General features: G+C 41.1%; 2 long non-coding RNA genes across 2 annotated transcripts in view; one reads left to right on the top strand and one right to left on the bottom strand.

The window, feature by feature from the left end:
• The window catches only part of LOC310837105, a 69,504-nt gene extending 43,189 nt beyond the window's left edge, over nt 1–26,315 (top strand). Inside the window, exons 3-4 of the long non-coding RNA XR_014560432.1 lie at nt 23,640–23,728; nt 26,265–26,315. This is a non-coding gene — a long non-coding RNA (uncharacterized lncRNA). The remainder of the gene's footprint in view (nt 1–23,639; nt 23,729–26,264) is intronic.
• The window catches only part of LOC310836861, a 193,117-nt gene that overhangs the window by 88,287 nt on the left and 77,499 nt on the right, over nt 1–27,331 (bottom strand). The gene's annotated exons all lie outside the window — the stretch shown is intronic.

The raw sequence follows: 27,331 nt of genomic DNA, 5'->3' as shown, positions 1-27,331 counted from the left end.
TCCATGGCATGCGCAACTTCTATCTGTGGCTTAGGGGCCCTGCGACTGGCATCAAGCTCCTCTCTTTCATAATTCTCCGTGGCGGTGGCCTCCTTCAAGGCTGAAGCAAGGGTAACCTCTTCTTTAGCCACGATGCGTCTTCTGGCTTTCTTGCTGCTCAGACCACCGATAAAACGATCCAGGAGAGTCTCTTCCAGATCTTGGAAGTCACAGTGCTGAGCGAGCTTCCGCAGTTCAGCTAGAAATGCAGATACAGACTCCCCAGCACGCTGCTGCCTCTTATGAAACTCCATCCGCCGGGCCATCTTGGTCTCAGTAGGCGCCAAATGGCTTGTTAGGCAGGCAAGAATATCTTTGAGAGATGTCTCACTTAGCTTCGCTGGAGCAAGCAATGCCTTGGCCAGCGTGAAGATCTCAGGCCCACAGTAGCTCAGGAATGTGGCCCTTCTTTTGCTGGCATTGGTGATCCCTTGAGCCACCGCGAAGAACTCGAAGGGTTCGACGTAGTCTTCCCACGTGTGGGCCTCTGATGGCTGGAAGGGCTCCAATACCCTTGGACTCTCCATTGTCCTGTGGGCAGGGTCGTCTTCTCAGCTGGCCAGTGACTCTGAGGCAGGGCTGCGTTAACCGCTCCTCAGCATTCCGGATCCCATCCTCGTCGCCAGTTGTTGTGACGTGGGGTTTGTGATTTCAGCTCTCTTGACATAATATGCTGGAGACAGTTCTCTAGTAACACTTCTTTATTAAAGCAAACAAGACTGAGACTTGAGGAGGGGAGAGCTACATTTATAGGGACAGGGAACAAGCTAGAAAGGATACATTTTGGAGGGAACAATCTCAGGCAATGACAGTCCTGCCTTTTGGAAAAAACCAATAAGACAGAGGATCCAAATACAGCAGCTTAAATGAACCAATAGTAGCTGTACCCTCTGGAACCAAAAGGCAGTTACTTTACCCTAATGCAATACAGACAATAATAATACAGATATAAAATCCTTTGACTCAATACACAACAATGAGTTCCCAAAATTCTTTGGGGGAAGCCATGGCTGTTTAAAGTGGTATCCTAATGTTTTACATGTATGTTGTGAATGCAGCCTAGGACATGCCTCCTCTTGCCTCTGCCTGCAAATTTACTCACCAGACACTATACAGTAGGTTGGGGAGTGTATTAATGTTAATGATAGCCTCTCCTTTTTCAAGAATGAATCATATTTTGCATTCCATGCTTGTCTCAACTGTCTCCAAGTCACTGAAATTATGCTCTCATTTTGAATATGATCTCATATTTATTATGAAGTATCTGGAAAGATTAAAACACAATAACTTGCAGGGAAACATAAAACTGTGCTGGCATTAACTCCTGCATATGATTACAGTGGTATACAAATTATTGTTTCCTTTGACAAAAGAATCAATGAAATGGATGTTTATGTAGTCTTATTTCTTCAGCATAACAATGTGATACTATCTATATTTTGCTTGGCTATTGTATTCGTTATTAAATTTTCAAACAGTAATACCCCCCCCCCAAGTTAAAAATTCACAGGCGGTTGTAAATACAAAATAGCTGTGAGATGGAAACTCAAAGGATCACTAAATTATGCATTACTTACTGTGAGTTGTCCCCTCCCCTTTTGACCAGACTATTCAGTGCAGACTGTTAAGTGCAGTGCCATCTATAAATAAGTAAGCTTGATGGTCCCGTTTTATTCTATTTTCACTAGGAAAATAAATCCACATGCTCAAATTTAAAAATAATATCCATTGGCTCTGAGAAGGGATGAGAAACACTTCTGGAACGCCAGATGTCATTGGATGGCCAGTGATCATGGATGATGGGAACTGTAGTCCAACAACAAAGAGGAAGGGCTATTACCATAATGACAATAGGAACGGGGAGAAAATTAAATTCATTTCGCATTTAAAGGCGAATTTACCTAATTCATACTTTGCAAAAACAGTACGCAAACCAAAACACAGCCACCCTTTGAGATTCTCAAATCTCCAAATTTTGCAATGCAGTTCTCCAGCCAAGTACATGCACTGTGCTAGGTTAATGCATGCACAGAAATGCATGCATAAGTGAAAATTACATATAAAAATACATTATACAGTGGTACCTCGGGTTACAGACGCTTCAGGTTACAGATGCTTCAGGTTACAGACTCCGCTAACCCAGAAATAGTACCTTGGGTTAAGAACTTTGCTTCAGGGTGAAAACAGAAATTGTGTGGCGGCGGCGCGGCAGCAGCAGGAGACCCCATTAGCTAAAGTGGTACCTCTGGTTAAGAACCGTTTCAGATTAAGAACGAACCTCCGGAACGAATTATGTTCTTAACCCAAGGTACCACTGTACTAGGGAAAATATGCTTTACAAAAACGTGAATATTAGAAGAACTTCACTTTTCATATATTTTTTTTTTAATGGAAACTTAAGTTGAAATTTATTATTGTTGTTGTTGTTGTTTGAATTTATATACCGCCCTATACCCAGAGGTCTCAGTGTGGTTCACAGAAGTGTGTGTGTGTGTGTGTGTGTGTGTATGTATCTAGTGCTCTAAGTGAGTAGGTGGTGGCAGGCCCTGAACTCACACCTGCCTTTTTGTAAAGCATCTGAGGCAGACCTGTGTGTGTGTGTGTGTGTGTGTGTGTGTGAACTGATTTTATTCTTGTTTCATCACCAACGTGTCTTTTCTCGCGACATTAGCTTGCTTTAATGGCTTTCTAAAAAACATTTTGTTAGTTGTCTTTTTGTTTTTAAAGACACAAAAGAGGGATGTAAAATATGCATTATTTGTTACCCCTTCTCCCCACTCCCAGAGCAGAATGTTGGGAAAGTCTAGAAACCAGTATTAGTTGCATGTCAGTGGTGGCGAAATGGTAAGTGGCCAGCAGAGGGAGACAGTTAGGGCTATAGGGCCAGTCTAGGCCTTTGTCAAGGTCACTGGGCCAGACACACCTGTCCTTACAACAGATACACACATTTCAAACGGAGTGAAAAATTTAATGTGTGAAAACTCAGTAATGTGAAGAACTGGACTTAGGACTGGAAAGTTGAGAAACTGAGAAAAACTGCAGGGGATTCGTGTGTTCAGAATGGAGAAACATATGCAGGTCATTTGTAGCTCCAGAGAAGAAAGTAAATGATCCAAGAATCATGATCTGAGGATATCCCAGGACCCCAGTCTGTGTTCCGAAGCTTTCAAAACAACATAGGCAAATGTACATTGGCTTGAGATAGTTAAATTGGTTGAGCTTGAGGTTCTTAATCTCAGGGCTGTGGGTTCAAGCTTTGGGCTTTGGGCAAAAGATTCCTGCATTGCAGGGGGTTGGACTAGATGATCCTTGCGGTCCCTTCCACCTCTATGGTTCTATGATTGGATTATGATCAGTGTTATCCTGGGCTGCAGGAATAAATGTTTCTGAAGTTCTGTATCAAGATATGTCATGTACAATGTAGTTGAGATTCCTGCATCGCCAAGAGGTTGGACTAGATGATTCTCACGCTCCCTTCCAAATTCTACAATTCTATGATTCTACATGGAAGCTCTTTGTGGCAAAAACCCTTCAATACAGTGGTACCTCGGGTTGCATACGCTTCAGGTTACATATGCTTCAGGTTACAGACTCCGCTAACCCAGAAATAGCGCTTCAGGTTAAGAACTTTGCTTCAGGATGAGAACAGAAATCGGGCTCCAGCGGCACGGCGGCAGCAGGAGGCCCCATTAGCTAAAGTGGTGCTTCAGGTTAAGAACAGTTTCAGGTGAAGTACAGACCTCCGGAATGAATTAAGTACTTAACCCGAGGTACCACTGTATGTCTTATTATAGCATTGCTTGAAGGAGAGGATGTGTAAGAGGATAGGGGCAAGAGAGCATGAAGCTTGCTAAATAATCAAGCCAAAGACATAGCAGGCTGGAAGGCGGAATTAAGGTCAAAAGTCTAAGAGGAATGGAACCACTGGCTGAAATGAAGAGTTCATCAAGTGTACTGTACCATATTTAGGCCCCATGATAGGGGAGGAGGAAAGAACTTCGATACAGGGGTCATGTGAGGGACACTTCACAGAAATATTGCATTAAGGTTGGGAAGTGGAGAAATATGTTCCTTTTAATGCATCACCCACAGTAATGGGCATATATAACGGCAACCTGTACTCCCCCCCAGTTCTTTCAGAGTCTGCTTTTCAGAGTGTAATATAATGGAGACTAAAATACATTTCACAGCAATCTTTTTTGGTCTCACGCATCAGGATAACTGTGGTACCTTTTTGCTTCCCAATTCTCCACCCCCACCCAACAGACACTAAGAAAATCAGTGCACGGAACACTTTGGCCTTTAACCAATGCTAGTCCTACTCAGATTAGACCCACTGAAGTTAATGTACATGGTCCTCTTAGATCCATTAATTTCAGTGGGTCTACTATGAGTAGAGCTTTGTTGTAAAGTGAAACGTATTAAGAATAAAGCCCAACAATGTTGTGCAGAATGTTGTTTAAAAGAGTTGCATATGATATAGGTATCAGAAGTCTCAGACAGTGTGAATGTCAATCAATTTTGACACAATTAAGTCCCCATTACATGAGGCTTGACTTGCCACTCTGAGAGGAAAACTTTTTAAAAAATCCATGCCCATATGGATGCAGACCTTGGCCATTCAACTGAGAATGTGTAAGACCTCCCCAATTATATTTGCAGGTATTTTCTCCTTGCCTTGAAATAGGCATCTGTTTGGGGATCTTACTTCCAAAACAGGATATGTAGTTTTCACAAAAATAAGGGTTCCCCCTCCCCCCCAAAAATGGTTACTTACTGTGGTCTTTTGGTGTTTTTTAAGTCAGAATGCAATAAATGGCTTGCCATTTCAATTAGTGCAGGGCTATTGGGTGGCGCTTTGGGTTAAACCACAGAGCCTAGGACTTGCCGATCAGAAGGTCGGTGGTTTGAATCCCCACGACGGGGTGAGCTCCCGTTGCTCGGTCCCTGCTCCTGCCAACCTAGCAGTTCGAAAGCACGTCAAAGTGCAAGTAGATAAGTAGGTACCACTCCGGCGGGAAGGTAAACAGCGTTTCCATGCGCTGCTCTGGTTCACCAGAAGTGGCTTAGTCATGCTGGCCACATGACCCGGAAGCTGTACGCCGACACCCTCGGCCAATAAAGCGAGATGAGCGCCCCAACTCCAGAATCGGTCACAACTAGACCTAATGGTCAGGGGTCCCTTTACCTTTTTATTGCTCCTTGCCATTTGACCTTCCAATATCTGACAATTCTCACGGTGCAATAAAATCTTCCATAACCATTTGTGGGTGCATATATCCAGATTAATAGCGCATTATTTTCTATGAAAGCCTGACGTATACATAATAAAATAAATAAATCTGTAGCTCTGTTTAAGACACTTCCCTAAAACTAGACATATGTGACTTTCACCCCCCCTTCTCCTCCCAAATATTTTTTTACATATCTGTCAATGGACTGTCCAAAGCACGTCAGCTCTGCAAAGGGAAATACCCACAAACAGAAATCTTATAATAACGATTTTACATTTGAAAAATAAATGTGAGAGTAGGCTGTAACTACACTCTTTTTAATTTCTTGTGAAAGGGTCTTTCTACACTTCTATTTTATAGTGGTAGCTCTGGAGGTTTGAGGGGAGTGTTAGGGAATGCTGCTATATAATGTTGCCATCTTTCAGCTATTATGGAATAATGTGCTCATAAAACCACTTTTTCCTACAACATTTCTGAAATATACGGTATGCATCCTCAGTATTTTCCATTTGTGTGGAATATGTTTGTGCATAGTCCCACTTTCTGTGTGGCGGGGTTAGCAGGCACTGCCCTATGAATTTTAATCTGTCAGGCTCAGCGTTGCACTGAGAAACTACTCAGGCAGACACTGGTATTGTTTCAACATATTACCCATGGCAGCGATCACTGGCTGAAAGCAAAATGTAACCGTGATAACTTTTCATGTGCTTGTTGCAGTATTGTGAATTGAATTCTACTGCTTGGAGAACTCCTGGACCCCATGAGGAGAGTTTTTTGATCTAGCTGTTTATACACTTTCTAAACAAATAAGTAAGAACAGAAGTACTGCTGTTCTGAGACACATGGATCCCTTTCACAGCTCAGCTGAATTGCTCACATGATGTCTGAGGGTTGTACCTCCCAGACCCATTTGTCAAATTCTGATTCCAAAACAGATCCACCTCCTGAATTAATGTGTGGGTCAGACTTGAGTGCTGCTTCACAATTCATAGCCCCAGATAATGTCTTACAAAGTGCAAGGAAAGGGCTATTTCCTCCCTCTTTACTTTGCTATTTCCTCCCTCTTTACTTTGCTACACATTGTGAAAATGGGGCACACATGCCCGGTGGAAGTCATAGGATAGAATGAAGTCCTCTTGTTGGCAAAGACCACCATGTCTCAATAAGGATACTGCCCTCAAGGGACAGCCATATATTTCCTCCCCATACAGTGTTCCTGTGAGATTGTTTCAAGACGCACATGTTTGAATTCCCAGAGCATCCCAACACCCTACATCTCACTGCATTTTCTCATATGGATTGTACTTAAGGAGAGAATATACTGTACCATTAATTCACGGCACCTGGATGCAACACAAACTGAAAGATGAAAGTGTATCTGAAGATGTGTGCATGCATACGAAAGCTTATACCCAGAACAAACTTAGTTGGTCTCTAAGATCCTACTGGACAATTTTTTAATTTATTTTGACTGTGTCAGACCAACAAGGCTACCTACCTGATTCTTGAAAGATGAGATGTTATTTATTGTGTACCAATAGAAGCTTCTGCCTAAATCCCTCCAAACTCTTGTAAATTAATAAATATTTCTAGTTTATCAAAGAAGTGTATTAGGGGTGTTCTGCTCATCTCAACACAATATAAAATTTCAACTTGTACAATTATTCAGATTGTGTGTGTGTGTGTGTGTGTGTGTGTGTGTCAAAAGGCTAAGAAGGAGTAGCATCAGTGATGTTAAGTTAACTATGTATCATCTCTCCCTCCTCTCCTCTCTCTCTCTCTCGACTTAATAGCAGATTCTCTTGGGATTATAAACATATTAGGCTATTAAATTCTCAGCAGTTTACTATAAATAGCTCACATTACAGTGGATTCAAGACCCATAAATCCATTTCTACTGGGATCCATAATACACAGCACTAAATTGGTGTGTTTTTACTTCCACTGCGCAGTCTAATAGATTCACATGTGTACTCAGAAAGTAGAACAAAAATAGTGCTCTATTACCAAAATTGGAGAAAATGTTCAAATCACACAGGAATTCGAACCCTCACTTTTTCACTTTTCAAAATTGCAGAAGCTTAAAACGGGAGCTGTTGGATACAATTTCCAAAATGGTACACATTTCCCCCCCAGCAACAGAACAACCTTGTAAACTTGGCTGCTGGAAAGATAATTCCCCAGCTGTTGATGTTTTGAAGCATTGTCAGCCATTTCAGTTCACATTACATGGGAGACCAGGCATTTATAAACACATATGTATAAGGAAATGTAGTATTGTATACACACCAGGGCTAAATCAAACCCAGTGACCTCCTAGGCTGAACGCTGTCTACTTGCCATGTATTCTATAGTAGCCTGTCTTTTGCTTTGTTTTCACAGTCCCCAGGAGGAACCAAACATAGGCCGTTTATTGAACCACAAGTGCCCTAACATGGATTGAGCTTGTCTTCCTGGGTCACAGCTGTCACTTCCTGCAGATTTGTGAAGGAGAGGGGAGGGCCAAAGAGGCAGGTGAAAACATAGAATAGTAAAAATAAGAACCAAACAGCAGCAGGAGACAAACACAGAGCAAACTTTCTTCCTGAAAGGCAGGAAGGAAGAAAAGAAAGTGCCCTTGAGCACATGCAGAGGTCATTTTCATAGCAAGGGAGAAATTGAAGGGAGTCCTTTGTGCAAGTGGACAACTGCATACCTGCCAGGTGCCCTGGAAAAAAATGAGACATCAGAATTTTTTTGTGCAAGACTGTGGCAGCCATTTTAGATGCTGCAATCTTGCCCCCAAAATGCACTGTTTTCAGGGTGAGAGAGAGAGGCACGGGTCACATGACTCATCCGAGAGCACGTCCCGGAAGACACGCATCCTAGTTTTGGTCTGAAAAAGTTGGATGGTATGCAATTCTGGCAGCCTTCTCCAAAGCTTTTAAAGTGTGGATGGAGGGTGTCCCCCCTCCAGTTAAATGAGTTTGGGGCAAGGGTAAAGGCCAGAGGTAAAAATGGGCAGAGATAAGCAAATGTAAGGCTAGTTTCTACACAAACATTCTCTCTATATTCTCCACCTAGACAACCAAGATGCAATATCAGAATTCAAGGAACATCCCAGCCAGGCTAAAACATTCAGGCAATGCTAGTGACACTGAGGCAAAGCTAGTGAGATGTCCTAAGAAAAAGAGGGACATTCTGGGATCAAATCAGAAACTGGGACGGCTGCTGTAAATCCAGGACTGTCCCTGGAAAATAGGGACACATGGAGGGTCTGTTAATGTTTTATTATGTTTTTATATATGTTAGAACCTGCCCAGAGTCTCGGGGCAACCCAGTCACATGGGTGGGGTATAAATAATAAAATTATTATAATTATAATTATTGAGTAGGACACCACTATTTTCGTTGGAGAAATGTTGGAGGGTATGTGATAATGCTCTTGCTTGTCTGGCTAGAGGATGGAAATATGTGTGGGGTGTTGTGTATGAAGGATCCTCTGGTTTTTGTGCAGCTGGAATGTAGCCTGCTGAACAGAGGCCAGAGTCACATTTATCGCTTCACTGATTCACTAGAATGTGATTCCCAGAAAGCTTCCCTATAAAGGAATGGAACCCTCAAGCTGAAAATCCTTCCTTACCCAGGAGCTAATGTGTGTACATGTGACATCCTATTGAAACACCAACTTACCTGGAAGGGTCATTGAAATCAACGGGACTTACTTCTGTGTAGACAAGTACACTGTTATAATACATTTCATCCATTAAATATTTCTGAGGGTCAGTGATTATTTTCATTGTCAAGCCGTTTTTAAATTGCAAATGCCTCTGTCCAGATCCCATGCATGCCAGCAAATTCCACACACATAAATCAGATGCATAGTCTCATAATGTCTGTCTATCCACACCACATTGATTTCAGTGATATGTGCATTTGGATGCTTATCTGAGCGCATTTTCCCATCCTGGTCCTGATGTGATTCAGGAGGCATACTCAAATGAATATAGCACTAAAATCGATGCAGCATCTGAACTCAAATAAACATTCCTATGCATGCGATTTACATGATGGAAAAACTAGAAACACTGCTCATGTCTTTTTCTGGGTCAAGGTGGTATTGTTTTAATTGGGACATATTTGTCATTTAATATGTTAGTTCATACATTTGTAAAAGTGACCCCTTAAGTCAGGGGTCAGCAAACTTTTTCAGCAGGAGGCCAGTCCACTGTCCCTTAGACTTTGTGTGTGTGTGTGTGGGGGGGTGTCGGACTATATTTTGAAAAATAATAATGATGCAAGAGCACCACAAGCCCTGGTGGCTGCTTACCTGTGTCTTGCAAATGGCAGGGGCTGGACGATGAGTGGTGCACAAAAGGGCTCCAGAGAGAGGCTGCTTAAAATGGCGGCCACTCGAGTGCTGCTGCTGCTGGCACCAACAAAGCCCACTCCCCTTCCTTCTCTAGGCAGGGCGGGAAGAAGCCAGGAGGAGGGAGGGAGGAGCTACCGCCGCCACTATGTGAGGGAGGGAAAGGGAAAGAACGCATGCGCTGGCGATCCACGTGGCGATCCCTGGACCATCCATGGGCAGGATCCAGAAGGTAATTGGGCCTGATCCGGCCCGTGGGCCTTAGTTTGCCTACCCGTGCCTTAAGGTATGTATAAATAAACTGCTAAGTAAAGACTTGGACTATGTTTATTTCAACAGCAGAACTGAGGGCTCATCCACCCATGCTTTCTAGGCACAGGTCCCTGCTTTAAAGTGCTGTGTCTGTGTGATTTTTTGTTATTGTTGCCCTCTGTAACCGCTTTTTAATGCTGCATCAGAACAAACAGTAATTTGGGTTTTCTGCGGATTGCCATTTGCTCCAAATCAAAGCTAAAGAATGACCCCTTTCCCCAGGGAAAGCACTGGGGAGAAAGCAAAAAAATGCTCTGATGTAGAGATTTAAAGCCTAGAAACACAGTACAAAAGGAAGCCTGGATTAGTGTAGAGTCTCAAGCCGACTAAAGTCACTTCCTCCTTCCTTTGCTGAGCAAATATGATAAATTGAAGAAATTAATCAGATTTATTATGAGAAAAAAGTAATGCTATAGAAAATGTTCTTTTGCATAGTCACAGCTATCAGGACATATAAGGCACCAGCCACCAGTAGATGTGCTGAAATAGATATGAAGTGGGTTTATGATATTTTCCTCCATTTTTGCACATTGTATATCCACTTCTGCAGGGAAATGGGACTACACATAGCAATGTTGTTTAAATGGAAGTGTCACGGATGCTGCTGTTATAGATGCTGGCCTCTCCAAGCCCTATCTTTTGTTAGGGATCCTGCATTTAATGGCTCTGAATCTCAATGGGAGCTAGTGGTCAAGATGCACAGAGATCATCCCATGAATGCAAGAGCTCTTTTGGGAAGGTGAGTCATCCTCCCTGGAGCCCCAGTGATGGGTCTTAAGGGCTTTGTGTAAAAGAAGCAGCAGCTGGGAGAGAGAGAGAATGAGACAGGAGCTGAAGGGGTGATAAGAAGTGAAGGTAGCTGGGAAAGCTGAATAGTGGGAGATTCATGATAGACAAAAGGAAGTACTTTTTCCACACACTGCAGAGTTAAACTACTGAATTTATTCCCATAAAATGTAGCTGGTCACTATTCTGGTCAGCTTCAAAAGGGATTAAACAATTAAACAAGGAAAAGGTTATCAATGGCTATGAGTCATGATGGCTAGAATGTTGTTATGAATTTCTTTGGGGGTGGGGTGGGGCAGACAGTTCCAAGCAACTCCAGACAAGAGATAATATTTGGGAAGAACAAAGATACTAAAGTATACCGGGGGGGGGGGGTTAATAGAAAACAAGATTATTTCTAAAAATTGTCTTCATTAGTACTGCAGTTTCTACAAGGCTCTTAAAAGGAAAAAAAATGGAGACTATCAGCTTATCCCAAAGAAAATTAGTAAAGCAGACATGACAGAAAAAAATTAGTTTCAGTGAGAACCAAAATCCCATTAGAAATGAAATCCTTGGTGGAAAAAGAAAGGAAGAAAAGTCTTCACACTGACATTTCTGCATTAAAAACCGGTCACATTATATTCTCACTCTTACATTATGAGATGTAGATGTTTCTGCAGCAATATTTAAAAGACAGAAGGAAAGGGTTCTCTTGGTACTTCTGCCAGTGTCAGAAATGTAGGGAATTGTGACCTTGAAGAGGGCTTTCTTTGTTGCAGCCCTTGAATTGTGAAACTCTCTCCCCACAGAGCTGTGTCTAGCATCCTCATTATGCAGTTTCTGTCATATGTTGAAGATGGACCTCTGCACCCTAGCCCTTAGCAAAAAAAGTATTTTTGTGGAGCCCGTAAGTCTTCTCTTCTCTTCTCTTCTCTTCTCTTCTCTTCTCTTCTCTTCATCTCATCTCACCTCACCTCATCTTATCACCTCTACTGTGCTTTTTTTGCTTAGAATTGTTTTACTTGCTTATATAATTGTGTATAAACTATATGTGTATGGTTATATTGCTGTAATCTGCTCTGGGACGTTGCACTGAAGGGCTGGTGAGAAATCATACCTATAAACAAATAAGTGTTATCATAGATGCACCCTCTAAGTAATGCCCTCAGAATTGAATACCTTTATCCAATATTTTGAAATTCTGAGACTAAGTTCACATGTAATGCCAAGCCATAGTTTGGTAAACACTCCCTCCTACCACTGAGTGCTAAATTCAACAAATTATTTCTTGTTTAACACAAACTGTAATTTTCTGCTTGCCTTCCAAGCCAGACTGGAAAACCATGAATCAATAAATAAAACTGATACAGCACAGTTAAAACTATAGGATTTGCTGCAAGTGGTAGTGATGGCCATCAACCTGAATGGCTTTAAAACAAGACAATTCGTGGAAGATATCTCTATCAGTGGCTACTAAACATGATGCTTATGTTCTTCCACCACTGTTGGAGGCAGTATGCATCTCAGCACTAAGTGGGATGATTGTAGATCCACCAGAAAGCTGTGGGCTGCAATCCCACCACACTTTGACCGCTAGAACAAACAGGTACTACAGAGATAATAGGCTGTATCTAATTGAGTTATAGTTATTAAAATTAACAGCCCTAAATTAGTTGTGTCTCTGAACTTCAGTAAGTCTACTCTGAGTAGAAATTGCATTGGCAACAAGCCAACAGCTGCAGGAAAAGAACCAGTAAAAAGTTATGGTAAAAAAAATGTCACGAAATCTTCCACGAGTCATCCACCACATTTCAAGTTTACACAGTCCTTTCATCAACAAATGTTCGATACAATCAAAGGCAGATATGTGTCCTTGTCTTTTCTCAAGTTCCGGAAAGCTTTAAGGCTTATGGAAGATTTCATTATAGACATTTTTAGACTACATAAAAGAGGCTTCTTGTTTTCAGGCTATGGTACTACAAACATTTCTTGAAAAAGCATTGTGAACTGGTTACAAACAATGCTTTAAAAATAGGGACAAAGAATCTATGTATCTTTTTTATTGAAATCCTGACATTTTCAAACTTTGACTTCACCATCAAAGCAACAAAGCTTCAAATGAAACCAAGGCTTTCAACAAATAGACTTTTACAGCATGGCTAAACTTTGAGGATTGTAGCTTGATACTATTCATCAGTCTTAGCCATAGAAATTAACCTTTCATCATAGTTATGAGAAAGTACTTCTTTAGGAGGATGAAGGGGTTCCCTATTTCCTATAGATTGCAGCCCCCTTGTTTCTTCTCAGTCCTTGTGCAAACATGCCTTAGGAAGCAGGTCTAAGTAGAGATTTATGCTACTGAGAAAACCAGTCAACTACCATAGACGGAATAGTTTACAAGAACTACAAGAACTAGAATGAGGTTGTAAATGCTCAGCAGCTTGGAAGCAAACATTATGCTGGGGGGGAGCAGGGGTGGGGAATGGAATATTGCCATTTTAATTCAATCCTAAATTGAGGCAGGCTAAATCTGTCCATATTAAGTCCTGCTTTGCTAAGTGGGGCCCATGACCTAACATTACAGCCTTAACACAGACCAGATCCAGGCACTCTTTCCAGGAGGAAACTGATTTTATATATCTTTTTCAATCAGGGTTTAGGCCTAGTTTTGGCCTAGCTTTGGTTGCCCTGTATGTTGACCTCTGTTGGGAAAGAGACATGGGAAAGGCATCCCTGTTAATTCTCCTTGAGCTCTCAGCAGCTTTCGATACCATCAAGCATGGTATCCTTCTGGAGCAGCAGTCTGAGTTAGGGGTAGATGGAACCAATTTGCAATAGTTCTGGTCCTACTTGGATGGTCATTGGAGCCTTTAATGTGGGATTCCTCAGGGTTTGATTTTAACCCCCATATAACATCTACATGAAACTGCTGAGTGGGGTTATCTGGAGTTTTGGAGTATATTGTCACCAATATGCTGATGACACACAATTCTACTTCTCCTTTACATCTGGAGATTTACCTGTGGAGGTGCTGGACTATTGTTGAAGTGTAGGTGGTTTCCCACAGAGTAAGATACAGTGTTAACAGCAAGAACCTTTATTGACTAACAGAACTGGACAACAGGGGCAAAGCAACTGCTTATATTTATTTCTGAAGGGGTGGACCACTCCAACTCTCAATGTTATTGGCTGTCTAAACTCCTATGCTACGAATGATAACTCAGAGTTTAAGGACCATTGGCTCAAATCCTGAAATGTTCTGTGATTGGATATCATGCATCAAATCAAAACACAGGGGCTCAGAATCCTTAATCCAGACTCAAGCTCAGGCAAACACAGACCACTGAATACATAACACCCCTCTCCCTTAGGCATGGATGCTCGACTGAGGTCCTTCTTCATGTGCTTCCTTCAGGAGAGACATAAAGGGTGGCAACATGAAAAGAGGCCTTTTCTGCAGTGGCTTCCTGATTGTGGAATGCTCTCCCCAGAGAGGCTCGCCTGGCACCTTTGTTGCATATCCTTAGGTGATAGGCAAAAACATTACTCTTCTCCAATGTCTTTGGCTAATTTATAAAAAAAAACTATGGCCTTTTAAACTATGTGTATCTGAGGGGGCTATTGTTTTTGTTGGTTACTATGTTATGCATTTTTGTGGTTTTATATTTTTTATGGAGCATATTATAACTGAACAATATAAAGCAGAAATAAAAAGTGAATAAAGGGGAACAATATTTTCAATCCATTGACTGAATAGGGCCATAGATTTCTCTTTCCAGTTCATCAGTATCAGTCTTTTGGTCATAGTAAAGGCACAAAGAATCCAGTTATGTTGTCCAGTTGTCAATTCCATATAGTAGGAACGTAATTCAAAAGAATATTTTCATCTGAAAATTTTAACTTTTTCCACACATTCCTGTTTAAACAATCTAATACTTCCTCCCAATACTTAGTAAGCAAAGGACATTGTAAATCATGTGTTTCAAAGACGTCTTATCATTATAACATCTCCAACAACATGCTCTCTTGGACAGTCCTTTTCTATTTAAACGTAATGGAGTTCAGTAAATTCTAAATATTATTTTGTGTTGTACAAGTCATAGTTAGACACCTTTGCTACAGAAACCAAAACACTTTCCCACTGTCTAGATAGGAACCTCAAATTCTTTGTTCCACTAATTTCTTAAAATTAGTTGATGGTAAATATCTATAACAAGTAATTGCAGACCTTTTTTTTAGCTTCAAAGGATTTGACCAATTGTTCTAATATCTCTGGTGTCTCAGAACCTTTAAAAGCTGCTGTTGTTATGAAGTATTGCAGCTGCAAAGATTGCCATGGGGCTACATCTGAAGTAATAGTACCTCTCTGTTCTGCCTTGGCCAGACCCAACCCGTCCAGTTCTGGGCACCACATTTAAGAAGGATAAAGAGAAGCTAGAACATGTTCTGGAGGGTAGGACCCAAACCAATGGATTCAAGTTACAGGAAAGGAAATTCTGACTAAGCATCAAGAAGAACTAATGTTCAACAGTGAAACAGACCCCCTTGGAAGGATGTAGATTCTTCTTCCTTGGACGTGTTTAAACAGAGGTAAGATGGCCATCGGTTATGGATGTTTTAGTTTACATTCCTGCATTGTAGGAGGTTGGAGTAGATGACCCTCAGGGTCCCTTCCAACTCTACAATTCTATGATTCTAAAGAAAACCCCAAATCCTCTGGTATTAAAACCTGATGATTACAACATTCCAACACTCTCAAAGAGGCTGACATGCTCCTTTTTCTCTTTTATTTGTCTTCCTTGTACCTTCCTTGTGAACCCACAGTTAATAATAAAAGTGATATTCTTGAAAACACAAGATATCATCAAAGCTTCCGCACAATTCCTATCATAGTACATCCAGGCTTTGTGCAAAATCAAAGAACTTTTGAATCTCACTCATCCACTGTGATTTGTCAGAAACAGCATAGGATTTTTAAAAAGACAAGGAGAAAATGTCAAGACTCACTTGAAGATTTCAACTGAGGGGTGTGCTTCTTATTCAGCTCGTGCTTTTGGTCCAAGTAAATGATACTGACTAGATACGGAAATAGTTCTGTGGGGGGAGGAGAGAGAAAGCAGTGGGGGAATCCAGAAATGTTTTTGCTCTCTCCTCCAGCCCCCAAATTTCCACACACCCTCCAACAATTCTCCATTAAAATAGGGATTTCCTATTCCATCATCACTACCATTTTATTATTTATGCCCCACCCATCTGTCTGAGTTGGCCCAGCCCCTCTGGGTGGCTTCCAACACATTTAAAAGCATAATAAAACATCAAACATTAAAAGTTTTCCTATAAATGCCTTCCGATGTCTTCTAAAGGTCATATAGTTACTTATCTCCTTGGCTCGGAGGTCACATAACTCTATACCCTCCAACATTTCATCTTAAAGAAAAGTCAGACATTCTGGGATCAAATCAGAAACTGGGACAGCTTCTGTAAATCTGGGACTGTTTCTGGAAAACAAGGAAATTTGGAGAGGCTGTTTCCTTCTTCATTTCACCCCTCCCCCAACCTGGCTTCACCATGTCATTTGACTTCCCTGTTTCACAGTATCATACTTAATATATTTCCAGTGTTAGAAAAATATATTGTGAAAAATGCTTTGTAAAATGTGTATATTAGGAAAAAATTCATAAAAACATGTGTAATAAGGAAACATAAAATGCTACTGGATTTTCATAAGGACTTAACATTTTAAAAAGCTACAAACTGATGCAGAAATGTGAAGAACCAAACTTAAGAGTAGAACAATGAGAAACTAAAAGAAATCCAAATAAAAATGTTTTCTCATCCCTAGCAGATAATTAAACTGTGGGACTCACTCCCAAAAGATACTGTTCATGATGGCCACCATCCTGGATGGCAAATTTGTGGAGGATAAGATTATCCATGACTATAGATCATGATAGCTATGCACTACCTCTGGTATCAGAGGCAATACTCCTCTGAATGCCACTTGTTAGGAATTACCAGTGAGATCTTATTTACCGGTATTTATTTGAATGTTTATATATGCTGTCTCAGAAAAAATATATCACAGCAGTTGACAACTATATGAAAACATAAAATCAAACAATAAAATCATAAAAAGAAATTAAAAACAAATGTCAATAGACCCTTGTTGGGGGATGTGTTCTTCTTAATTTCCCACATAGACCTAGCAGAATAGAAAAGTTTTCATCAGGCATTTAAAAGTTGGCACAGACGGTGCCCGCTGAATTGGCAGGATGTTCCACAGAACTGAGCTGATGGCACTGAAGGCTCCATCTCTCATTGTTGTCCAATGAGCCTCACCAACTCTGGGAAATAATAATAATAATAATAATAATAATAATAATAATAATAATAATAATATATTTATATCCCGCCCATCTGGCTGGGCCTCCCCAGCCACTCTGGGTGGCTTCCATAGAAACCAAAAATACAGTAAAATATCACACGTTAAAAACTTCCCTGAACAGGGCTGCCTTAAGATGTCTTCTGAATGTCAGGTAGTTGTTTATCGCTTTGACATTTGCTGGAAGGGCGTTCCACAGGGCGGGCGCCACTACCGAGAAGGCCCTCTGCCTGGTTCCCTGTAGCTTTGTTTCTCGCAATGAGGGAACCTCCAGAAGGCCCTTGGCGCTGGACCTCAGCGTCCGGGCAGAATGATGGGGGTGGAGACGCTCCTTCAGGTATACTGGACCGAGGCCGGTCCAGTATACCTGAAGACCAAAGACCAAAGATGCTCCTGCATATGATCTTAGTGAGTGATTGACTTGGGATCTAAGGGTTCAGGTTATCCCCAAGTTGTTCAGGACTTTGTCAATCAATACATGAACCTTGAACCTGGCTTGGTAGCAAATAAGACAGGCAGAGCTTGCAGGTTTCCCATAGGTATCTGGTTGGCCAATGTGAGAGCAGGGTATCAGTCCTTACCTGCAGGTCTCTTCTGTTGTCCTCAATTAATTGTTATAAAGGAAGCATTCTCATATGCCTCCATTAAAACCTGATTACACAGGCCCAGGAAGTGTTGATATTTCTGCCAAACGAAGAAAACATTTATCTTGAATAAGATAAATTTGACTAACCTACTCAACTAAATGAAAAATCCTTGGAGTCGGTGTTAAGAAAGCCCACTGAAGTTAAGGAAATTGATTTTATTTTATTTTTGTTCCAAAGGGCAAAAACTATGCCTCTTTATTATTGAACTAGAACCAAAGTAGCAAAGTAGCAGTATTGGAACATTCCTATTTTAAGCAAAACTAAGCCCCACTGTGGACATTTAACCAACAAATGAAAAATATTTATTGGTTTCTATAAGTTAACTACAACTCCACAAATTGCCCAGCTGTGTAATTAAATATTTTGAGTCTGTGGAGGGATGCTGCAGTGATAAAGAAGGGGAGAAAATGCTTCCATCAGACATCACTAGACAACTACAAGCATCCTCAGGTGCAATGAGACTTCCATGGTTTCCTTCTACTGTTGCAATCTTTTTAAGGGTAAGGGGGAAATGTGGAAATATGTATCTCATAAAAATAGCTCTTTTGTTATTTCAAAGACAGATTGTTTGAAACATCCTGATAGCACATTCGTAGGGCTGATCCGTGAAGTGTTGGGATAATTAATACCTTTGCAGTTTCTGTGCTTTGTCCCCCCCCCCCCAAAGAATCTTTCTGTAACAAAAAAAAAAGTTGCAAGTTTTATGCCAATTATTATTTCCCTTCTAAGACTCAAACTTTCTGCTCTTTTGACAATAAATATATGTCTTCAGTTTCAGTCTAAAAATGAGTGTTTGAAAAGAACTTTGTCAATTTACCTAAATTGAATACCACTTTACAAAATGGGGTGAAAATAGACCTTAACTAAAAGCTATGCTCAATAGCTTGTCTTTATTTCATTTAACATGGCTGGCTCTCACTGTTATTCTTAGAGCACACAAACTGGGATGCCTTGTTCCTGCCTGTCAATAACTCCCTCTTTTTCCATTCTGAAAACTGTTAAATTGTAGGGATCTCAGTGTTTTGGTCGAAGATGATCAGGGGTTTCTAAGCTTTTCCTTTGAGTAGTCACAGAAACCAGAGTTTTGGTGAGTGCTGGGGGCCAGAACTGCTCAGAGAACCTCAAGGTGCCCATTTAACTAAATGGAGAAACTAAATGTTTCTATTGATTTCAGATTGTAGGAACATGAGAAGCTGTTCAGCACCAAGCCGGGTGATTGGCTGATCTAGAATAGGAGTGGGGAAATGTTTTTAATACAAGAAGCACATTTCCTTCTGGGCAGCACTCTGGACAAAAGTGGGTGGAGCAACAAATATGAATTTTACCATTCTACACACACTCACACACCCTTCTGTATACTTCATCCAGGCAAGTAAGAGGCGCTATCAGAGATTCCAGCCAGGTAAAAGTACCTATGGAGTGTAAGTGTCTAAGTGTCCCTATTTTCCAGGGACAGTCCTGGATTTACAGAAGCTGTCCTGGTTTCTGACTAGATACTGGAATGTCCCACTTTTCCTTAACACATCCCTATTTTCATTTGAGAAATGTTGGAGGGTATAGAGTTATGTGACCTCCGAGACAAGGAGATAAGTATACACCCTTCAGAAGATATCGGAAGGCAGCTTTGTAAAGGGAAGTTTTTAATGTTTAATGCTTTATTATGTTTTTATATACCGGTATGTTGGAAGCCGCCTAGGGTGGCACCTCTCAGGTGGGTGCCATTGCTATTACAAGAGAACAAGGGAGGTGTTCATGGTGAGTTCTGGCATTTCTTTTTCTAGGAAAACAGCATAAGTGTGGTTAGGGAGGGGCAATGGTGTGGGGAGAGTCTCAAGGGTAAGACAGAAAGGCTTGGGGTCTCACTTGGGCCCCATGTCTGAGGTTCCCCTCCCATGATCGATTTCATTTTTTCCCAATGCTAACTGGCAGCAGATCTTCAGCATTACACTCCTTCCTAACTTTCCTTGAATATGTTGGCAATTGAACCTGGGGTCTTTAAGACACAAACTGTGCACTCTGCCACTGAGTTACAGCCTCTTCCCCCATTGTGATTTGTTTTGAATGGCTGGTGAGGAGAAAAATGTGACACATCCATGAAGAGCTCTGGCCCAAGAGGGTCTCCAGGGAAAGATTGCCACCACAAGTTTTCAGAGCTGCAGGCTTTGTAGCTGAAGACCAGGGTATGGACATCAATGTCAGCAGCTACTATATTGAGCTGCAACAGTCAGCCACCACAGAACTGTCTAAGGAAGAGGAAAAGAGGAATGGGGTACAAGAAGAATCAATTTGGGGGAGGCTACTCAAAGTGAACCGTGCTTACTTTGATCAGGGTTGGCTCAAAATATTTTGCTGCCTGGTACAAGGGACAAGAGGGGTGTGTCACCCAAAATGCCCATTTCCCAACCAATCCAACTTGCTTTTGTGTTTGCTAAAACTGCTTCAGTGGTTTTTTCTAAAAACACAAACCAGTGACGACTGTGATGCATTTCATTAAATACACATCCACTTCCACCTGAATAAATTATTATAAGTTAGCATAAAAATAAACTGCTGGATGGGTTTTGTATCTCAAGGCAAAAAAAGAAAAAAGCCCAGGTCTGTTATCAATGCAGCTTAACTGACTCAAGTTAGAAAATACATTTTTAACAGTCTTATCCTTGTTCCCTACAGGAATTGCTGTACAAGAAAAGATAAGGCTATATGCTTTTTAGGAGCTTCTAGCAATATTGGAAAGTGGTCATCTTTCTCATTAAAGGAGCCAAGCTTACCAGTTTATAACCATAGTAGAGGTGTGTAGAGGCTTAAAGATTTGCCTTGCATACACATACAAATATCTGATCAGTTTCTGGGTTGTTATACGCTCTCTCCACTCTAATCTGTGCTTTGAGTTCCAAGCCACTCTTTATAATACAAAGCTCTGTCTTTCCCATTCACAGTAATAGGGGATCCATAACCTCCCCCCTTTTTTGACAAAAGTGGATGGAATTTACAGGCACAGGAGCCCCTTCAAAACAAAGAGTAAGTCTATAATGTTTTAAACCTCTGCTAGAATTATATAAATTTACAGAAGCAGCTATCCCTTCATTTGAGGAGATGGAGCCTGGCATATTTCATAACAATAGTTACAGTAATTTTCTTGTAAAGACAGACTTTAGTGGGGTCAATAGGTAGGGTCAATGTTTCCTTTTGTGTGAGAACTTCTTGTGGGTATATGGTTAAGGGTTAACACAACAACATACACACATAACAAACACACATAGCTCTAGCAAAAGATCCTATATCTCTTGAACTACCAAAAGTGTGTGAATAAATGTGAGTGGTGGCATGCCTGTGGGTTCAGATGCATTCACTGGAACAACTCCTTCCCTTGCTGTTGCTTAGATTATGTTAAATTTTCCATGCATGGAATGGGAAGGAAAGATTCCAATGCAGCAGGGCTGACTAATCACACTTTGAAATAAGAGAAATAATACACACTGCCATCTAATGCAGGTGTGGGGCTCCTTTGGCCCTCCAGCTGTTGCTGAACTGCAAGTGCATCAGCCCTAGCAAACTTGACCAATGGTATTTTGCTAGAAAAAGAGGTGCCAGCACTTACCATGAACACCTCCATTGTTCTTTTACAAAGGCAATGGTGCCAACCTGAGAGGTGCCGGAACTGAGTCCTGGTGAGTTCCAGCAGAAAAAAATGTCCTTGCTACTAGCCACAATGACTATGTTCCATATCCATTGTTAAAGGTAGTATGCCTCTAGATGCAGGCACATCCAACTCCCAAGAGACTGCGATCTCTAGCAGTGAGTAAAAAAATCTAGCAGTGATCTATCAATTGTCATTGGAGGGAGGAGGAGCGTGGGTGGAAGGGGGGGCCAGACCAGAGTTGCTGAGCTTTTTTTACGGGGAAATGCCATACATCGCTCACTGAAAAATCCACAACTAACAAACGCACACACTGAAATAGACAATCATTGTATCCACAATCAACATCAACAAACGCCAAATGACTGTCCGCATGATGCGATGGAGGAACTGAGAAAGGGGGGAGGGGAGCAGAGACATTCAATGCCCCCTTTTTAATCCCATGATCAATAAGGATCCCGTGACTGACCACGATCACCCGGGGATCTACCTGTTGATCGCAGTCGACCAGTTGAACATGTCTGGACTAGATGATCCTCACAATCACTTCCAACTCTACAGTTCTATGATTCACATTTGAATGAGAAAGAAAATAGCAAGACTTGATTAATCCTTTCCATTCCAGATAACAAATTATTGTAGACTTGAATAGTTTTTTTGGGTTGCTTTTGTCTTTTAAGTTTCTTCACATGGTACTTACTGAATTATTCAATCAGGTCTTCATTTTGAACCCATTTTCATTAAGATGGCCACTGAGCTTAATTCTGCCACAAGTTGTTTTTTATGTTATGCTTGGTTAGCATTAGCTATTCCACATTGCTTAAAATAGCAAAGAGGCAATGGTGAGAAAAGTCTGTACTGACATTCTGGAACGTTTGATTCCAATTTACATAAGTTCCTCATCTAAAGCACCACATTGTTTCATGTGTATGTTAGTGTTGCCATATTGGCTACAAGGGTAAGATCTGGTGACATTCAGAGAACCCATGCTTTCAAGGAGATCAGCTTGCCCTTTCCTTTGCAAAGCTTATCCAAAACACACATTAACACATTTTCGTAAAATATGCATTTTTGCATGCATTGTAATATAAAACACTCATGTTGGTGCACGTTTCTGAGCTGAGCCTCAGAAATTTCAGAGCAATGTGAAAACCAAATAATAACTGCATTCCAACTCTTCTAGCAATTTGGAAAGTGGAATCGGTTTGCCTAAGCTAAAATGATGCAGAACCTTCAAATACTCCATCACATGAAGGTACTGTCCTCAAACCTCTGCTGTTGTTTAAAATCACAATTTTCTTCTCTGTTCCCTCTCTCATCCTTGCTTTACTGAAGCATCTGCCATTGTTTTAAGTCATCACTTTCTTTGGGGGGTTGGAACAGATGACCCTTGGGCAACATTAAAGGTAAAGGTAAAGGTACCCCTGCCCGTACAGGCCAGTCTTGACAGACTCTGGGGTTGTGCGCCCATCTCACTTAAGAGGCCAGGGGCCAGCGCTGTCCGGAGACACTTCCGGGTCACGGGGCCAGCGTGACAAAGCTGCATCTGGCGAGCCAGAGCTGCACACGGAAACGCCGTTTACCTTCCCGCTGGTAAGCGGTCCCTATTTATCTACTTGCACCCGGAGGTGCTTTCGAACTGCTAGGTTGGCAGGCGCTGGGACCGAGCAGCGGGAGCGCACCCCGTCGCAGGGATTCGAACCGCTGACCTTTCAATCGGCAAGTCCTAGGCGCTGAGGCTTTAACCCAACATTCCAACTCTACAATTCTATGATTCTCTCTTCTCACTCCTATGCCATGGTCATGGTGTTGTGCAACCTGCATTCTGTTTTACTCATTACTCTGCCCTGACTTCATGCAAATCCAGGATTGTGATGAAACATTACAAATCCTCCAATAGGGGCTGCATGATGGCAGCCTTGCACTCTGATGTGCACATGCATGTGCAAACACACACACCTGCAACTCAGGCTAACATTTCATGTGTCAGTAGAAATCAACTGGTCAACATTTGTGCCATAATAAATGTGGTTTTCTTAAAAATAATAATGTCACAAACCCTCTGTTGTTTATAGTACTCAAATGCCACATATGATTCTTTTTAAAAGATACTGCCTATTGCATTTAAAGATATTTAGCTCATAAAAACATCTTTATACATATTATTGTACCGTTATTATCTTTGTGGTGTAACCGCCCCATTATCAGTCACCAGCTGTGAAAGAAATAACTGTTTCTGTCTTGTATATTTCCATTTTGTTTCATACCAAAGAGAAACAACTGGTTAAAGGGAGAAGGACAGAGGTTGTATTGCAATGTGTGCAGCAGGCTCTGCATCTCAGCTGGAAACTGGATTTGACAGTGAGTACCTGTGATTGTCTATTTCCTGCGGAGGATATCGCGAGGCAATGGGCTAGCATTCAAAGCAGCAGTTTCTCTAACGTATTTCTCTGGCTTCATTTATCTGTTCAGTGAATAGGAAATCTGCTTAAGCCGCTCTGCCAAGATATGCTATTCCTTTGGCCTCAAATACATTTTTCACTTTGCCATATAGGGACGAAAACAGTGCTATAAACAACACGAATGTATTTTATCACAAGGAATGCTTAATTCGTGCAGCAAAGTTTCTCTTTGCGGCATTTTAAGGAAGACCTTGAATACATCAAGCTTTTGGTTCTGGCAAAGCAGTTTCTCTGAATTATGTGGATTGTGGCCTTGCTAAATAAATTTGGTATCCTGTGAACATGGAAATTATCATATGCAAACAGTGTCTTCATTTGCTAACAATGCATATGGCTTTCATGTACTCTCCATTCATTTTCCCCATAACTTTTTCTGCACAGTGAAAAATGATTGAAGCATACAAAATTGAATCTCATTCCTTGTGCACATCTTTTTCTAGAACTGCCTACCTGTCACAAGGCTGGAACCAACCACCAGTGATTATACCTCTGTCAATTCATACTTGGCTACACTGTGCTTAAGCAAAACATCTTTTTCAGAAGCTACATAGTTCAGAGATTTAAATTTCTCTACCTCAATTGCATTGCTTTGGTTGCCTTATACCATTTAAGGGTTATACTCTTTATGGCACTTAAGAAAAGATTTACCCTCTGTACTTGTATATTCAAAAGCCTTCATGGATTAAGAGGAGGAGAAATGACCTCCCCCCCCCCCCCACCGTTCTAAGAACAGTAAGTTAGGATTTGCTTGTGCTATGAGAGTTTTATGATATTGATTCATTTTATTTATTCTCCCTCTGCTGTTCTTTGTTGTCTTTTATGCTGCATTTGCCTTTTTATTGTTTTAATATTGCATTTTCAAAAATAAAAAAAATAAGGGACACCACCCAGAAATCATTGGCTATGAGGTTACATTGAAATACCATAAATACACACACACACACACACACACACACACACACACACAACTGTAAAAATAACATAAATTTTGGCTGTTAGTGTAAATTTGTCTCTTTTATAAACTGAGAGCTAAAGGATGCTCCATAATACAAAGGGACAACCAATGCCAATGGTTGTCAGGTGTACGTAACCTGTAAGATCAGGACATCTAGATGCATAAAACCTGAGTTGTTATTGTGGACCCATGTGCAGGAAGCATGCAGCATGGGCAGGGCCACAGAAGGGCAGAAATAAGATGCAGGGCATTAGTGCTGGGTTGACATAGGCCACAACTACTATTGATTGCAGATGTAAGTAGGCTTTGGTGAAGGCATTGGATATGTATCAGGTATCAATCCTGCTGGTTGATGGATCAACCCTAGATTGAGGGTCATACATTAAATTGGAGTGATCTGTCAGGGCTACCACCCAGAAGGGCATTGGTCCCTGTGTGGACCACCAGATGGGAAACACCACCGCAATGCCTTATCCGCCAAAAGTTGTGACGATTGCTATGAGGTAGATGAAAAGTATACCATAGCAAGGTCCATACACAAACTGGCCCATTCAACTTTGGGGTGGACACTCAGAACAGGGCAAGTGGATGGGAAGTCCAACAAAGGCCTGAGGTGGGAAGCCCAGGCACAGCTTGGGTTTATAGAAAACTCACAGGCTTGAACAAAGTCAGGTCCACTATTTTGGGGGCATTTTGCGATTGACCTTGCTATGCTGTCATGTGTCGTCTGTCGTTGGGACAGGGGCACAGCAGAAATTTTCCTCACTTGGCTGATTGGCTGTTGCCATTTGGGTTTCGCCTGCCATGTAGCAAATCGTCACAACTTGTAAGGTTGCGGATAGGCTCTGGTTCAGGTGATAGGGATGGGAAAACGGTCTCGCCATCCCTATGAGAAGGGTATTACGTTAAAGGAATCCAGGGACTCAACTTGGTTTGGTCAACCCCCAAGAGGGGGTTGTGCCCGTGCATGAGACCAGGGGAGCTTCTGGGGAGAGAACAGAGTCTGTTCCCGGGCTTTTCACCTACCTCAGGTGTTCACCCTTGGCTGACCTATGCTGGTTCCCTGCTAGTCAAACCAGAGCTTATGCAACCACTCACTTTTCTGTAATTAATAAAGTTGTGGCCTAAATTCTGCCAAAAAACATAACTAAAATTTGAGTCAAATGTGTGTTTATTTAGGGGGGGGGGGAGTTCTCTGGGTCTGAACATGCAAATAAATACTTTTAAAGAAGTAAGTAAGTAAATAAATAAATAAATAAATAAATAAATAAATAAATGAATAAATTTACTAGTGTCTCATCACATTTTACAGTCTTGATGAGAAACTGAGACAACACATGGCATTTGGTAATTGTTTTTAACATTTTCAACAAAGTTTGTTAAAAGGAGGGGAGGGAGGATAGATATGTGCCCCACTTTGTAAGTAACATTATTTTTACGTTTTCATGTATGTTTCTTCTTTTTCTGTTTGTTTTTATAGGGTTGCCATATTTTGAAGAGCGAAAAAGAGGAGACATTTGCCAACTTTTAACTATGGATCGCTATGACAACTCTACCCATGAAAAAGGGTGTGTCCTGGAAAAAGAGGACATATGGCAACCCTAATAGAATCTATATCATCTGTCTGTCTGTCTGTCTGTCTGTCTGTCTATTGAGGGTGGGGGTAATGCAGTGTAAAAGAAGTGTTATAATGCAGGATAGAACCACTAGCAGTATAATCAGGACAAGTAAAACAATAATATTCATGATAATTCTGCCAGGGCTGGACTTTGGTCTTTCAAATTTCATTTTTTTTTTAATAAAGATATTTATTAGGGTTTTTTTATAAAAAATACAAAAATAATAAACAACATTCCTTTTGTCTTAACAAATTTTCAAACCTTTTTGGACTTCCTCACGTTTCCCGTTCACACTTACATTGTCAATACATTTTTCCAAGCAAATTATCATGTAATTTATAGTCGCTCTTTTAAATGATAAATAACAATTCTTCAGCAATTTTTGTTTTCTAAAATCTCACTTATCTTCCAATTCAAATCCAGATTAGTGATGGCCAGTTTTTTGTAATCAAGCACCCTTCTTAACATTCCACCAAATTACAATATTTTTGTAAATAAATCTTAAATTTCCTCCAATCTTCTTCAATCTTTTCTTCTCCCAAGTCTCGGATTCTGCCGGTCATTTCCGCCAGTTGCATATAGTCCATCAGCTGCATCTGCCATTCTTCCAGTGTGGGTAAATCTTGAGTTTTCCAATTCTTAGCGATAAGTATCCTTGCTGCCATTGTAGCATACATAAAGAATGTTCGGTCCTTCTTTAACACCTTCTGGCCGACTATACCCAGGAGGAAGGCCTCTGGTTTCTTAGTGAAAGTATACTTAAATACTTTTTTCAGCTCGTTATATATCATTTCCCAGAAGACCTTCACTTTCGGGCAAGTCCACCAGAGGTGAAAGAATGTTCCTTCATTTTCCTTACATTTCCAACATTTATTTTCGGACAAGTGGTATATTTTAGCAAGTTTAACAGGGGTCATGTACCATCTAT

Source organism: Podarcis gaigeae (assembly GCF_964106915.1).
Source record: "Podarcis gaigeae genome assembly, chromosome: Z".
Classification (NCBI taxonomy): Eukaryota; Metazoa; Chordata; class Lepidosauria; order Squamata; family Lacertidae; genus Podarcis; species Podarcis gaigeae.
The sequence above is the reverse complement of the archived record's forward strand: the minus strand, read 5'-3'. Positions and strand labels throughout refer to the sequence as shown.